Raw genomic sequence first — 16,586 nt, 5'->3', positions numbered from 1 at the left:
CAGGACGTTCTGTGGGCAAGAACAAGATTTCCAGATGGTATCTTGCTTCCTGAGTGCCAGGGTCCAGGACATCTCTGATCATGTCCTTAGCATTCTTAAGTGGGATGGTGAACAGCCAAAAGTTGTGTCCATGTAGGTACCAATGATATGGGTAGGACAAGTGATGAGGTTCTGCAAAGGGAGTTCAGGGAGTTAGGTGCTAAGTTAAAAAGCAGGATGTCTAAGGATTGCCACGTGTTAGTGAGGCCAAAACTAAGAAGACTATACAGTTGAAGATGTGGCTGAGGAGTTGGTGGAGGAGGGTGGGCATAAGATTTTTGGATCATTGGGCTGTCTTCTAGGGAATGTGGGACCTGTACAGAAGGGACAGTTTGCACCTGAACTGGAAAGGGACTAGTATCCTGGTGAGAAGATTTGTTAATGCTGCACAGTGGGTTTAAACTAGAATTGCAGGGGGATGGAAACCAGAGTGCTAGAACAGTTAGTGGAGAAGATGTTAGTAAGAGCTCAGATAAAGTCAGGAATGAAAAGGCTGAGCATGTTGCAACTAGTATCCTGAGTCGCCTATGTTTCAATGCAAGAAGTATTGTAGGAAAGGCGGACAGTACTGCTGAAGGGGGTTAGCTGGTTTGCAAACCGAGGCAATGTGCAGTGAGAAGTTGTTGATTGAGCAAAATTGCAGTCAACAGGATAAGTTGCAACGGAAAAGGTGGACGAAATTGAATTGCATGGAATTGACTTTATTTCTTACATTCTTCATGTACATAAGGAGTAGAAATCTTTACATTATGACTCCATCTAAATATGCAATGTGCAATTATAGTAATTTATAATAAATATTATGTATAACAGGATAGTTAATATAATATAGAAATACAGTTGTGTCAGCATGAATTAATCAGTCTGATGGCCTGGTGGAAGAAGCTGTCCCGGAGCCTGTTGGTCCTGGCTGTTATGCTGCGGTACTGTTTCCCAGATGGCAGCAGCTGGAACAGTTTGTGGTTGGGGTGACTGGGGTCCCCAAGAAACTTTGGGCCCGCTGAGAGCTTAATGTCCAAGGATACATGTTGTATCAAAAAGACAGGCAGGAAGGCAGAGGGGGTGGCATTGTTCTATTGGGAAAAAAATGAACTCAAATCATTAGAAAGATGTGACATAGAGTTGAAAGGTATTGAATCATTGTGGATAGGGTTAAGGAACTGCAAGGGTAAAAAGACCCCAATGGAATTTGGATAGAGATCCCCAAAGATGAATAAGGATGTGGCCTACAAATTACAATGGGAGATTCAAAAATACATCCCAAAACGGTGAAGTTACAATAGTCATAGGGGATATCAATATGCAGGATGATTGGGAAAATCAGGATGGTGCTGGATTACAGGAGGGGAAATCTCCAGAGTGCTTACAAGATGGCCTTTTAGAGCAGCTTGTGGTTCGGCTCACTTGGGATTCAGCTATTCTGGATTGGGTGTTGTGCAATGAACCAGAATTGATGAGTGAATTTCAGGTAAAATAACCCATAGGGGCAAGAGAACATAATATGATCAAATTCATTCTGAAATTTGAGAAAGTGAAGCTAAAGTCAGATTCATCAATATTACAGTGCAGTGAAGGGAATTACAGAGAGAGGAGCAGGCCAGAATTGATTGGAAAAGAACACTGGCAGGGACGATGGCAGAGCAGCAACGGCTGGAATTTCTGGAAGCAATTCGGAAGACACAATACATACATCACAAAAAGGGAGAAGTAGTCTAAAGATGACACAACCATGGTTAATAAGAGAAGTAAAAGCCATCATAAAAGCTGAAGAGAAGGCGTATAATAGAACAAAAATTAATGGGAAATAGGAGGATTTGGAAGATATTAAAAACCAACAGAAGGCAACTGAAAAAGTCATTAAGAAAGAAGGAATACAAAAGTGAGTTTGCCAATAATATTAAAGAAGGTATCAAAAGTTTTTTCAGACACATGAAGTGTAAAAGAGAGGCGAGAGTAGACATTGGTCTGGTGGAAAATGATGCTAGAATTGTTGTGGCGGGGGCAACAAAATGGGAGATGAAATGAATAAGCATTTTGCATCATTATTCTCTGTGGAAGAGACTAGCAGTTAGGTGGAAGTTCCAAGTGTCAGAGGTCATGAAGTATGTGAAGTTATGATAACTGGAAGGAAGTTTCTTAGGAAACTGAAAGGACTGAAGGTAGATAAGTCACCGGGACCAAATGGTGTACACTACGGCATTCTGAATAAGGTGGCTGAAGAGATTGTGGAGGCATTAGTATTGATCTTTCAAGAATCACTAGATTCTGGAATGGTTCCAGAAGACTGGAAAATTGCAACTGTCATGTCACTCTTCAAGAAGGGAGAAAGACGGAATAAATAAAATTATAGGTCTAATCTCAGTGGTTGTGAAGATGTTTGAGTCGATTGTTAAGGATGTGGCTTCGGGGACTTGGGCAGACATGATAAAATAGGCCACAGTCAGCAAAGATTCGTCAAGGGAAAATCTTGCCTGCCAAATTTGTTGGAATTCTTTAAAAAACCAACAAGCAGGAGAGACAAAGGAAAATCAGTTGACGTTGTATACTTAGATTTTCAGAAGGCATTTGACAATGTGCCACACATGAGGCTACTAACAAGCTACAAGCCCATGGTATTACAGGAAAGATTCTAGCATGGATAAAGCAGTGGCTGGTTAGCAGAAGGCAAAGAGTGGGAATAAAAGAAGCCTTTTCTGGTAGACATCTGGTGAGTAGTGATCTTTTTAGGTTATATGTCAATAATTTGGATGATGGAATTGATGGTTTTGTTGCAAAGTTTACAGGTAATACGAAGATAGGTGGAGGGGCAGGTAGTTTTGAGGAAGGTTACAGAAGGACTTAGACAGATTAGGAGAATGGGCAAATAAATAGCAGGTGGAATATAGTCTCTGGAATTGTATGGTCATGCACTTTGATAGAAGAAATATATATATATAGAAGAAGGAGAATATAGGGAGCTAGGTAGGGAGTTGAGAAAAAGGACCGCAAAGGTAGTAATCTCAGGATTACTGCCTGTGCCACGCGACAGTGAGAGTAGGAATGCGATGAGGTGGAGGATAAATGCGTGGCTGAGGGATTGGAGCAGGGGGCAAGGATTCAAGTTTTTGGATCATTGGGACCTCATTTGGCGCAGGCGTGACCTGTACAAAAAGGACGGGTTACACTTGAATCCTAGGGGGACCAATATCCTGGCAGGGAGATTAGCGAGGGCTACTGAGGTGACTTTAAACTAGAATGGTTGGGGGGTGGGAATCAAATTAAAGAGGCTAGGCGAGAGGAGGTTAGTTCACAACAGGGGGATGGGAACCAGTGCAGAGAGACAGAGGGGTGTAAAGTGAGGGTAGAAGCAAAAAGTACAAAGGAGAAAAGTAAAAGTGGCAGGCCGACAAATCCAGGGCAAGCATCAAAAGGAGCCACTTTTCAGCATAATTGTATAAGGGCTAAGAGAGTTGTAAAAGAGCGCCTGAAGGCTTTGTGTGTCAATGCAAGGAGCATTCGTAATAAGGTGGATGAATTGAAAGTGCAGATTGTTATTAATGATTATGATATAGTTGGATTCAAAGAGACATGGCTCCAGAGTGACCAGGGATGGGAGCTCAACGTTCAAGGATATTCAATATTCAGGAGGGATAGACATGAAGGAAGGGGAGGTGGGGTGGCGTTGCTGGTTAAAGAAGAGATTAACGCAATAGAAAGGAAGGACATAAGCCGGGAAGATGTGGAATCGATATGGGTAGAGCTGCGTAACACTAAGGGGCAGAAGACGCTGGTGGGAGTTGTGTACAGGCCACCTAACAGTAGTAGTGAGGTCGGAGATGGTATTAAACAGGAAATTAGAAATGTGTGCAATAGAGGAACAGCAGTTATAATGGGTGACTTCAATCTACATGTAGATTGGGTGAACCAAATTGGTAAAGGTGCTGAGGAAGAGGATTTCTTGGAATGTATGCGGGATGGTTTTTTGAACCAACATGTCGAAGAACCAACTAGAGAGCAGGCTATTCTGGACTGGGTTTTGAGCAATGAGGAAGGGTTAATTAGCAATCTTGTCGTGAGAGGCCCCTTGGGTAAGAGTGACCATAATATGGTGGAATTCTTCATTAAGATGGAGAGTGACATAGTTAATTCAGAAACAAAGGTTCTGAACTTAAAGAGGGGTAACTTTGAAGGTATGAGACGTGAATTAGCTAAGATAGACTGGCAAATGACACTTAAACGATTGACGGTGAATATGCAATGGCAAGCATTTAAAGATCGCATGGATGAACTACAACAATTGTTCATCCCAGTTTGGCAAAAGAATAAATCAAGGAAGGTAGTGAACCCGTGGCTGACAAGAGAAATTAGGGATAGTATCAATTCCAAAGAAGAAGCATACAAATTAGCCAGAGAAAGTGGCTCACCTGAGGACTGGGAGAAATTCAGAGTTCAGCAGAGGAGGACAAAGGGCTTAATTAGGAAGGGGAAAAAAGATTATGAGAGAAAACTGGCAGGGAACATAAAAATGGACTGTAAAAGCTTTTATAGATATGTAAAAAGGAAAAGACTGGTAAAGACAAATGTAGGTCCCCTGCAGACAGAAACAGGTGAATTGATTATGGGGAGCAAGGACATGGCAGACCAATTGAATAATTACTTTGGTTCTGTCTTCACTAAGGAGGACATAAATTATCTTCCAGAAATAGTAGGGGACAGAGGGTCCAGTGAGATGGAGGAACTGAGCGAAATACATGTTAGTAGGGAAGTGGTGTTAGGTAAATTGAAGGGATTGAAGGCAGATCAATCCCCAGGGCCAGATGGTCTGCATCCTAGAGTGCTTAAGGAAGTAGCCCAAGAAATAGTGGATGCATTAGTGATAATTTTTCAAAACTCGTTAGATTCTGGACTAGTTCCTGAGGATTGGAGGGTGGCTAATGTAACTCCACTTTTTAAAAAAGGAGGGAGAGAGAAACCGGGGAATTATAGACCGGTTAGCCTAACGTCGGTGGTGGGGAAACTGCTGGAGTCAGTTATCAAGGATGTGATAACAGCACATTTGGAAACCGGTGAAATGATCGGACAAAGTCAGCAAGGATTTGTGAAAGGAAAATCATGTCTGACGAATCTCATAGAATTTTTTGAGGATGTAACTAGTAGAGCGGATAGGGGAGAACCAGTGGATTTGGTATATTTGGATTTTCAAAAGGCTTTTGACAAGGTCCCACACAGGAGATTAGTGTGCAAACTTAAAGCACACGGTATTGGGGGTAAGGTATTGGTGTGGGTGGAGAATTGGTTAGCAGACAGGAAGCAAAGAGTGGGAATAAACGGGACCTTTTCAGAATGGCAGGCGGTGACTAGTGGGGTACTGCAAGTCTCAGTGTTGGGACCCCAGTTGTTTACAATATATATTAATGACTTGGATGAGGGAATTAAATGCAGCATCTCCAAGTTTGCGGATGACACGAAGCTGGGTGGCAGTGTTAGCTGTGAGGAGGATGCTAAGAGGATGCAGGGTGACTTGGATAGGTTGGGTGAGTGGGCAAATTCAAGGCAGATGCAATTTAATGTGGATAAATTTGAAGTTATCCACTTTGGTGGCAAAAATAGGAAAACAGATTATTATCTGAATGGTGGCCGATTAGGAAAAAGGGAGGTGCAACGAGACCTGGGTGTCATTATACACCAGTCATTGAAAGTGGGCATGCAGGTACAGCAGGCGGTGAAAAAGGCGAATGGTATGTTGGCATTTATAGCGAGAGGATTCGAGTAGAGGAGCAGGGAGGTACTACTGCAGTTGTACAAGGCCTTGGTGAGACCACACCTGGAGTATTGTGTGCAGTTTTGGTCCCCTAATCTGAGGAAAGACATCCTTGCCATAGAGGGAGTACAAAGAAGGTTCACCAGATTGATTCCTGGGATGGCAGGACTTTCATATGAAGAAAGACTGGATGAACTGGGCTTGTACTCGTTGGAATTTAGAAGATTGAGGGGGGATCTGATTGAAACGTATAAAATCCTAAAGGGATTGGACAGGCTAGATGCAGGAAGATTGTTCCCGATGTTGGGGAAGTCCAGAACGAGGGGCCACAGTTTGAGGATAGAGGGGAAGCCTTTTAGGACTGAGATTAGGAAAAACTTCTTCACACAGAGAGTGGTGAATCTGTGGAATTCTCTGTCACAGGAAACAGTTGAGGCCAGTTCATTGGCTATATTTAAGAGGGAGTTAGATATGGTCCTTGTGGCTACGGGGGTCAGGGGGTATGGAGGGAAGGCTGGGGCGGGGTTCTGAGTTGGATGATCAGCCATGATCATAATAAATGGCGGTGCAGGCTTAAGGGCCGGATGGCCTACTCCTGCACCTATTTTCTATGTTTCTATGTTTCTATGAAAGGAAAGGGTTGATTATTTTCTAGATGGAGAGAAAATACAAAAATTTGAGGTGCAAAGGTATGTGGGAGTCATTGTACAGAGTTCCCTAAAGGTTAATTTGCAGATTGAGTCTGTGGTGCGGAAGGCAAATGCAATGTTAGCATTCATTTCAAGGGGACTAGAGTATAAAATCAAGGATGTAATGTTGAAACTTTATAAAGCACTGGCGAAGCCTCACTTGGAGAATTATGAGCAGTTTTGGGCCCATTATCTTAGAAAGGATTGCTGAAATTGAAGAGAATTCAAAGGAGGTTCGCGAAAATGATCTCAGCATTAAATGGCTTACATGTGAAGAGTATTTGCTGACTCTGGGCCTGTATTTACTGGAAATCAGCCGAATGAAAGGTGACCTCATTGAAACCTATTGAATAGTGAAATGTCTTTATAGAATGGATCTGGAGAAGATGTTTTCTATAGTGGGAGTGTCTACGACCAGAGGACAGAGCCTCAGAATCGAGGAGCGTCCATCTAGGATGGAGATGAGGAAGAATTTATTTAGCCAGAGGGTGGCGAATCTGTGGAATCCTTCGCCACAGGCAGCTGTGGAGGCCAAGTCTTTATGTATATTTAAGGCAGACATTGATAGATTCTTGATTGGTCAGGTCATGAAGGGATAGGAGAAAGCAGGAGAATGGGGTTGAGAGAAAAATTGAATCAGCCATGATGAAATGGCGGAACAGACTTGGTCGCCAAGTGGCCTAATTCTGCTCCTATATCTTAAGGTCGTATGGTTTTATTCCTACTGCTGCAGAATCAAATTGATGTAGGAAACCATACCATACTTTGTTTGTATGCCAACAGGGCGGCACTTGACCAAACGAAACTGCAGAGAGTTACGAGGTCATCATGGAAAACATTTGCTCTGCACCAACTTTTCCCCCCTGCCCCCAACCAATGGACTCCGTTTATACTTTTCACTGCCTCAGTAGAGCAGCCAGCGTAATCAAAGATTCCACCCCAGATATTCTCTCTTCTCCCGTCTCTTATCAGGCCGAAGATACAAATGCCTGAAATCACGTACCACCAGGTGCAAGTACAGTCTATCCCACAGTTATCAGCCTTTATCAGTCCAGAGACCCGGATAGTAGTTTGCCTCCCTGGTGCCAGGGTCCGGGATATTCCTGATCGTGTTCAAGATATCCTGAAGTGGGAGGGTGAGGAGCCAGAGGTTGTGGTACATATAGGTACCAATGACATAGGTAGGAAAAGGGAAGAGGTCCTGAAAGGAGAATATAGGGAGCTAGGAAGGGAGTTGAGAAAAAGGACTGCAAAGGTAGTAATCTCAGGATTACTGCCTGTGCCACGCGACAGTGAGAGTAGGAATGCAATGAGGTGGAGGATAAATGCGTGGCTGAGGGATTGGAGCAGGAGGCAGGGATTCAAGTTTTTGGATCATTGGGACCTCTTTTGGCGCAGGCGTGACCTGTACAAAAAGGACGGGTTACACTTGAATCCTAGGGGGACCAATATCCTGGCAGGGAGATTAGCGAGGGCTACTGAGGTGACTTTAAACTAGAATGGTTGGGGGGTGGGAATCAAATTAAAGAGGCTAGGCGAGAGGAGGTTAGTTCACAACAGGGGGATGGGAACCAGTGCAGAGAGACAGAGGGGTGTAAAGTGAGGGTAGAAGCAAAAAGTACAAAGGAGAAAAGTAAAAGTGGCAGGCCGACAAATCCAGGGCAAGCATCAAAAAGGGCCACTTTTCAACATAATTGTATAAGGGCTAAGAGAGTTGTAAAAGAGCGCCTGAAGGCTTTGTGTGTCAATGCAAGGAGCATTCGTAACAAGGTGGATGAATTGAAAGTGCATATTGTTATTAATGATTATGACATAGTTGGGATCACAGAGACATGGCTCCAGGGTGACCAAGGATGGAAGCTCAACGTTCAGGGATATTCAATATTCAGGAGGGATAGACATGAAAGAAAAGGAGGTGGGGTGGCGTTGCTGGTTAAAGATGAGATTAACGCAATAGAAAGGAAGGACATAAGCCGGGAAGATGTGGAATCGATATGGGTAGAGCTGCATAACACTAAGGGGCAGAAAACGCTGGTGGGAGTTGTGTACAGGCCACGTAATAGTAGTAGTGAGGTCGGAGATGGTATTAAACAGGAAATTAGAAATGTGTGCAATAAAGGAACAGCAGTTATAATGGGTGACTTCAATCTACATGTAGATTGGGTGAACCAAATTGGTAAAGGTGCTGAGGAAGAAGATTTCTTGGAATGTATGCGGGATGGTTTTTTGAACCAACATGTCAAGGAACCAACTAGAGAGCAGGCTATTCTAGACTGGGTTTTGAGCAACGAGGAAGGGTTAGTTAGCAATCTTGTCGTGAGAGGCCCCTTGGGTAAGAGTGACCATAATATGGTGGAATTCTTCATTAAGATGGAGAGTGACATAGTTAATTCAGAAACAAAGGTTCTGAACTTAAAGAGGGGTAACTTTGAAGGTATGAGACGTGAATTAGCTAAGATAGACTGGCAAATGACACTTAAAGGATTGACAGTGGATATGCAATGGCAAGCATTTAAAGATTGCATGGATGAACTACAACAATTGTTCATCCCAGTTTGGCAAAAGAATAAATCAAGGAAGGTAGTGCACCCGTGGCTGACAAGAGAAATTAGGGATAGTATCAATTCCAAAGAAGAAGCATACAAATTAGCCAGAAAAAGTGGCTCACCTGAGGACTGAGAGAAATTCAGAGTTCAGCAGAGGAGGACAAAGGGCTTAATTAGGAAGGGGAAAAAAGATTATGAGAGAAAACTGGCAGGGAACATAAAAACTGACTGTAAAAGCTTTTATAGATATGTAAAAAGGAAAAGACTGGTAAAGACAAATGTAGGTCCCCTACAGACAGAAACAGGTGAATTGATTATGGGGAGCAAGGACATGGCAGACCAATTGAATAATTACTTTGGTTCTGTCTTAACTAAGGAGGACATAAATAATCTTCCAGAAACAGTAGGGGACAGAGGGTCCAGTGAGATGGAGGAACTGAGAGAAATACATGTTAGTAGGGAAGTGGTGTTAGGTAAATTGAATGGATTAAAGGCAGATAAATCCCCAGGGCCAGATGGTCTGCATCCCAGAGTGCTTAAGGAAGTAGCCCAAGAAATAGTGGATGCATTAGTGATAATTTTTCAAGGCTCGTTAGATTCTGTACTAGTTCCTGAGGATTGGAGGGTGGCTAATGTAACCCCACTTTTTAAAAAAGGAGGGAGAGAGAAACCGGGGACTTATAGACCGGTTAGCCTAACGTCGGTGGTGGGGAAACTGCTGGAGTCAGTTATCAAAGATGTGATAACAGCACATTTGGAAACCGGTGAAATGATCGGACAAAGTCAGCATGGATTTGTGAAAGGAAAATCATGTCTGACGAATCTCATAGAATTTTTTGAGGATGTAACTAGTAGAGTGGATAGGGGAGAACCAGTGGATGTGGTATATTTGGATTTTCAAAAGGCTTTTGACAAGGTCCCACACAGGAGATTAGTGTGCAAACTTAAAGCACACGGTATTGGGGGTAAGGTATTGGTGTGGGTGGAGAATTGGTTAGCAGACAGGAAGCAAAGAGTGGGAAAAAATGGGACCTTTTCAGAATAGCAGGCGGTGACTAGTGGGGTACCGCAAGGCTCAGTGCTGGGACCCCAGTTGTTTACAATATATATTAATTACTTGGATGAGGAAATTAAATGCAGCATCTCCAAGTTTGCGGATGACACAAAGCTGGGCGGCAGTGTTAGCTGTGAGGAGGATGCTAAGAGGATGCAGGGTGACTTGGATAGATTGGGTGAGTGGGCAAATTCAAGGCAGATGCAATTTAATGTGGATAAATGTGAAGTTATCAACTTTGGTGGCAAAAATAGGAAAACAGATTATTATCTGAATGGTGGCCGATTAGGAAAAGGGGAGGTGCAATGAGACCTGGGTGTCATTATACACCAATCATTGAAAGTGGGCATGCAGGTACAGCAGACGGTGAAAAAGGCAAATGGTATGCTGGCATTTATAGCGAGAGGATTCGAGTACAGGAGCAGGGAGGTACTACTGCAGTTGTACAAGGCCTTGGTGAGACCACACCTGGAGTATTGTGTGCAGTTTTGGTCCCCTTATCTGAGGAAAGACATCCTTGCCATAGAGGGAGTACAAAGAAGGTTCACCAGATTGATTCCTGGGATGGCAGGACTTTCATATGAAGAAAGACTGGATGAACTGGACTTGTACTCGTTGGAATTTAGAAGATTGAGGGGGGATCTGATTGAAACGTATAAAATCCTAAAGCGATTGGACAGGCTAGATGCAGGAAGATTGTTCCTGATGTTGGGGAAGTCCAGAACGAGGGGCCACAGTTTGAGGATAGAGGGGAAGCCTTTTAGGACCGAGATTAGGAAAAACTTCTTCACACAGAGAGTGGTGAATCTGTGGAATTCTCTGCCACAGGAAACAGTTGAGGCCAGTTCATTGGCTATATTTAAGAGGGAGTTAGATATGGCCCTTGTGGCTACGGGGATCAGGGGGTATGGAGGGAAGGCTGGTGCAGGGTTCTGAGTTGGATGATCAGCCATGATCATAATAAATGGCGGTGCAGGCTCGAAGGGCCGAATGGCCTACTCCTGCACCTATTTTCTATGTTTCTATATTTCTATGTTTTGAACAAGCACTTGTATGATCAGGTGGCCTCTTGACCTCAATATCTTCATCATAATGTTCTTGCTCTTTATTGTTTGCCTGCATTATTGTCCTGATCATTGAGGACAAGTTCAAAACATGAGGTCTCAAAAAGGTGTCATCCACCATTCAGGATAACAAATATATATTTATTAAATATATACAGTACTGTGCAAAGGTCTTAGGCACTGTAGATATTTTACATAAATTTTGCTTTAGCTATTTCTTTTTTATCTTCTGCATTAGTATGTCTGAAGAAAAGAGCAAATTTTAAATTACCAAGCACTAGGTTTGCAGAATATTAAATGTTACAGAGATTTTTTTGTGTTTTGTTAAAGAAAGTAACAAATGAAGTCATTGACCACTTTTCTAATAAAACGTGATTACTGTGTAGGTAGATAGTCCAGAGCATGGTTAAAGAAAGCTAGCAAGCAGGATGCTAATGAAAAATGACATAATGAGTTGAATAAACGAAACTGATTAACTGAAGCAGAACTGGGTGTAGAAAGAATTAAACTGGGCAAAGCCAACTAAACTAAACACTGAAGATGTGGCAGATGTGACAGTTAAGCCTTCAAATCATCAATTCTTAAACCATGGCAACAGTGAGCATAGCAACAAGACATAAGGTGGCCATCTTGCATCAGCAGGGCCTCTCCCAAGCAGAAATTATGCAGCCGACAGAAGTTTTAAGATGTACTGTCCAAGCTCTTTGGAAGAAGCACAAAGAAATGGGCAGGGCTGCGGACCAGAAACACAATGGTCAGCCAAGGAAACAATGCAGCAGACGAGAGATACATCAAACTGATGTCCTTTCTAATTCAGAAGACATTCAGCACTGCTGTTAGCTCTGAACTCACAGAAACCACTGGAACCTAGGTAAACCCCTCCACAGTCCAGACAAGTCTTGCCAGAAGTAATCTTTATGGAAGAGTTGCTGCTAAAAAGCCAAGAGACTTACTTACACAGAAAAACACAATGACTAGAGTGTGGAATACTGGCAGTAAGTATTCTGGACGGACGAGTCAAGTTTGAAATTTTTGGCTCAACCAGGAGGCAGTTTGTCTGTAGAAGAGCTGGAGAGCTCTACATGAATGAACATCTGCAGCCAACAGTGAAGCATGGTGCAGGCTCCCTGTGGGTTTGAGGCTGCATTTCTGCAAATGAAGTTGGTGATCTGGTCAGAGTTAATGGAATCCTCAATGCTGAGAAGCCCAAATTCTCATCTATCACTCAACACCTTCAGAGAGGTGTCTGATCCGTCCCAGCTTCATTCTGCAGCAGGATAATGACCCCATGCACATGGCCAAGGTTATAAAGAACTACCTTCAGTGAAAAGTAGAACAAAGAGTTCTGAAACAGATGGTCTGGCCTCCACAAAGTCCTGATCTTAATATCATCGAGGCTGTCTGGGATTACCTGGAGAGCAGAAGCAAACAAGACAACCAACGTCTGCAGGAGAACTGAGGCAAGTTCTCCAAGATGCTTGGAACAACCTACCACCCAATTTTCTTATAAAGCTGCACGACGGCGTACCTAAGAAAATTGATGCAGTTTTAAAGGCAGCAATATTTGGTTTGATTTAGATTTTTTTTTACTGTTTACTGCTCTTTATAGTAAATCTTTTGATCTTTAGAAACTTCTCATTTCATTATTTTTGAAAGCATCTTAGCTTTACATAATTTTTTCACGTGTCTGCATTGTTATTGCTTTACCTTGTTATGTCTCACTAGACTGTGTAATGTATTGCTCTGTGTGAACAATATGCAAGACAGGCTTTTCACTGAATCAATGTTTCACATATGACATTAATAAACCAAAACCATGCATTGGTTACCATGGTCCTTTTGAAGCTGAGATACTGCTCCCCATGTCAGACTGGGGCAGATAGTGTAGTGGAGCCAAGTGAAGTGCAGAGACTCTATCTCTGTGTACTGCAAGTTCTACATTTTTGAAATCCGACCTGATGGCATGAACATTGACTTCTCTAACTTCCACTAATGCCCCATCTCCCCCTCGTACCCCATACGTTATTTATTTATATATACACATTCTTTCTCTCTCTCTCCTTTTTCTCCCTCTGTCCCTCTGACTATACCCCTTGTCCATCTTCTGGGTTCCCTCCCCCTTTCCCTTCTCCCTGGGCCTCCTGTCCCATGATCCTCTCATATCCCTTTTGCCAATCACCTGTCCAGCTCTTGGCTCCATCCCTCCCCCTCCAGCCTTCTCCTATCATTTTGGATCTCCCCCTTCCCCCGCCCCCCCCACTTTTAAATTTCTTACTAGCTCTTCCTTCAGTTAGTCCTGACAAAGGGTCTCGGCCCAAAATGTCGACTGTACCTCTTCCTAGAGATGCTGCCTGGTCTGCAGGCACAGGCTGCAGAGCTGCAGGAACAAGAGGCAGGAAGAACAGAAACGTCTCCTAAAAGAGTTGAGGAGGGAAGCATTGGCTATACACCCTGACAGAGAGATAGTTCTCAAATGGAGTCTGCTAAATTACAATCATGAATACAATCAAAGCAAACCTTGATTAAACAAATGCCACCTGAGAGGGGATCACTTCACTGACATCAACACTGAGCTAATTCCACAACCTATCTACCCACTTTCAAGAACTCTATAACTCAAGATCTCAGAATGAGAATGAGAATCAAGTTTATTATGTTAACTTAGCAGCAGCAGTTCAATGCAATACATAATATAAAAGTAAAAAGTAATAACTATAAATAAATAAGTAAATCAATTACAGTACACATATATTGAATAGATTAAAAATTGTGCAAAAAACAGAAATAATATGTATTAAAAAAGTGAGGTAGTATTCAAAGGTTCAATGTCCATTTAGGAATCAGATGGCAGAGGGGAAGAAGCTGTTCCTGAATCGCTGAGTGTGTGTCTTCAGGCTTCTGTACCTCCTGCCTGATGGTAACAGTGAGAAAAGGGCACGCCCTGGGTGCTGGAGGTCCTCAATAACGGAAGCTGCCTTTCTGAGACACCGCTCCTTGAAGGTGTCTTGGGTACTTTGTAGGCTAGTACCCAAGATGGAGCAGACTCAATTTATAACTCTTTGCAACTTCTTTCGGTCCTGTGCAGTAGAACCCCTCCCCCCATACCAGACAGTGATGCAAATTGTCAGAATGCTCTCCATGTTACATCTATAGATGTTGAGTGTATTTGCTCACATACCAAATCTCTTCAAACTCCTGATGAAGTATAGTCATGGTCTTGCCTTCTTTATAACTGCGTCAATATGTTGAGGCCAGGTTAGATCCTCAGAGATCTTGACACTCAGGAACTTGAAACTGCTCACTCTCTCCACTTCCGATCCCTCTATGAGGATTGGTATGTGCTCCTTCATCTTATCCTTCCTGAAGTCCACAATCACTCTTTTGTCTTACTGACATTGAGTGCCAGGTTGTTGTTGCGACACCACTCCAGTAGTTGGCATATCTCACTCCTGCATGCCCTCTCGTCACCACCTGAGATTCTACCAATAATGGCTGTATCATCAACAAATTTATTGATGGTATTTGAGCTATGCCTAGTCACACAGTATCTACACAAGACCTTAGCCAAAAGGGTGCAAAGCGATAACCATTGATTCTGTTGTGGTTATTATTCTATGGATTTATTAAGCATGTTTTCAAGAAAACGTAATGGTGACATATAGGTAATTTGATAATAAATATACTTCGGATTCTGAACTTTATTTATTATTTGCTGGTGAACGCAGCAGGCCAGGCAGCATCTCTAGGAAGAGGTGCAGTCGACGTTTCAGGCCGAGACACTTCGTCAGGACTAACTGAAGGAAGAGTGAGTAAGGAAAATCCCTTACTCACTCTTCCTTCAGTTAGTCCTGACGAAGGGTCTTGGCCTGAAACGTCGACTGCACCTCTTCCTACAGATGCTGCCTGGCCTGCTGCGTTCACCAGCAACTTTGATGTGTGTTGCTTGAATTTCCAGCATCTGCAGAATTCCTGTTGTTTTTATTTATTATTTATTTATTTGTCATTATTATTCTGTATTTTTTTTCTTTTTTGCATGTTTTCCTTTCAACCGATTGGAGATATTTATCAGGAACACTGCTAACACATGTCCCTGAGCATTGTCAATGATCCTTCCCATCTGTCAAAGAATCTCTTTGACCCACTACCATCAGACAAGAAGCATTCCAGCATTAGGACAAAGACTGTTAGGATGGGAAACAGGGTTTCACCAGGTTTTGAGACCATTGAACTCTCTGCCACCACCAAGGTCTCATCACGATTGAAGCACCAGTAACATTATACTCTACTTTTTAACCTGTGTCATAAATGCACCTATGATTTGTTCATTTACTTGTGGCACTATTACTTTATGTGCTGTGTGTGAGTCATATCTACCGCAACTGAACCTTTGTCTGGAGGAACATTGTTTTGTTTAGTGGTATACATACGTACAGCTGAATAATAGTCAACTTGAACTTGACTTGGTTTACACAATTTGTTGTCTTTTGCACATTGTCCGTCTTTGCAGTTTTTCATTGATGCTATTGTGTGTTTTTTTTTTCTTTTTACTGTGAATGCTGGCAAGTAAATTAACCTCAGGGCAACATATATGGATTTTGATAATAATTTTTTTTTTAACTCAGAAATTTGAACCCCTGAACAGAATACTGCAGAGAAGTTGGTATGTGCATGGAGATGGCCTGAGAATCAGCAGGGTGCAGCAGAGAGCTCATGGAAAAATGCATGGGAGATAAATCACAACGGATATCAATGCCAGAGGTAATCTTGGTAATGCTGTGAGAGCAGGAACTTTAAAGTCAACAAAATTAGGAACTACTGTGTATCAGAAAGTCCTGTGTTCTCCAGGGTAAGCAATTTTTTTCTCAGCGGAAACAGTGAGTGCAAACAGGGTTGCGATGGCTATGAGAAATGAAAGCACTTTATAATCGCAAGTAGCATACTCCACCCACTACCCCCACAGCAAGACAATAGTACTATTCCTGCATTTTGTATATAAATTGAATTACAGATGTGTATATGAGCCATAACAGCTGTGTAAAACAAGTACTTACCCAGCATCTTTCGAACATTGCAGCAAGATGATCGGTCTATACCTACTGCTTTTGTTTGGATATTGTAATTATAGTGGCGATGCTTCTTCAAGGATTACTGAAATTTTACAAGACATTAGAACCAACGAAGATAAGATTTTAAAGGTAAGTTCAAGTTGCTGATAACTGAATTTTTTAGTTTGTTTAGAAGCTGGAAAACTATCCACAATTTGTGATAAGTCTATTTATAGCAGTTTATTTAGTTGCTTTCATCCTAAGTTTGTCACTGGTGAAAGTAACCTTTAGTCAGGAGATTGGGCTGAAGAGGCAGTCTCTCCCTCTCGTGCCAAGAGCGTGTGCAAGAGCATCTGGTGCATTATTGTCCTGACTTTTGCCTCCCTTCCTGAGGGGGAGTGTCCTGACT

At 42.5% G+C, this 16,586-nt stretch overlaps 1 long non-coding RNA gene across 4 annotated transcripts in view; it reads right to left on the bottom strand.

Annotated features, from left to right (window-relative positions):
- Positions 1 to 16,586, bottom strand: part of LOC134349178 (uncharacterized) — a 104,988-nt gene that overhangs the window by 63,708 nt on the left and 24,694 nt on the right. For 2 of the 4 annotated variants that reach the window (XR_010018603.1, XR_010018602.1), the window contains exon 1: positions 16,184 to 16,545. The exons of the other annotated variants lie outside the window; for them this stretch is intronic. This is a non-coding gene — a long non-coding RNA (uncharacterized LOC134349178). Of the gene's footprint in view, positions 1 to 16,183; positions 16,546 to 16,586 lie in introns of those variants that run through there. 4 annotated transcript variants of the gene reach the window in all.

Source organism: Mobula hypostoma, chromosome 7 (assembly GCF_963921235.1).
Source record: "Mobula hypostoma chromosome 7, sMobHyp1.1, whole genome shotgun sequence".
Classification (NCBI taxonomy): domain Eukaryota; kingdom Metazoa; phylum Chordata; class Chondrichthyes; order Myliobatiformes; family Myliobatidae; genus Mobula; species Mobula hypostoma.
This window is presented reverse-complemented; position numbering and strand designations above follow the sequence as displayed.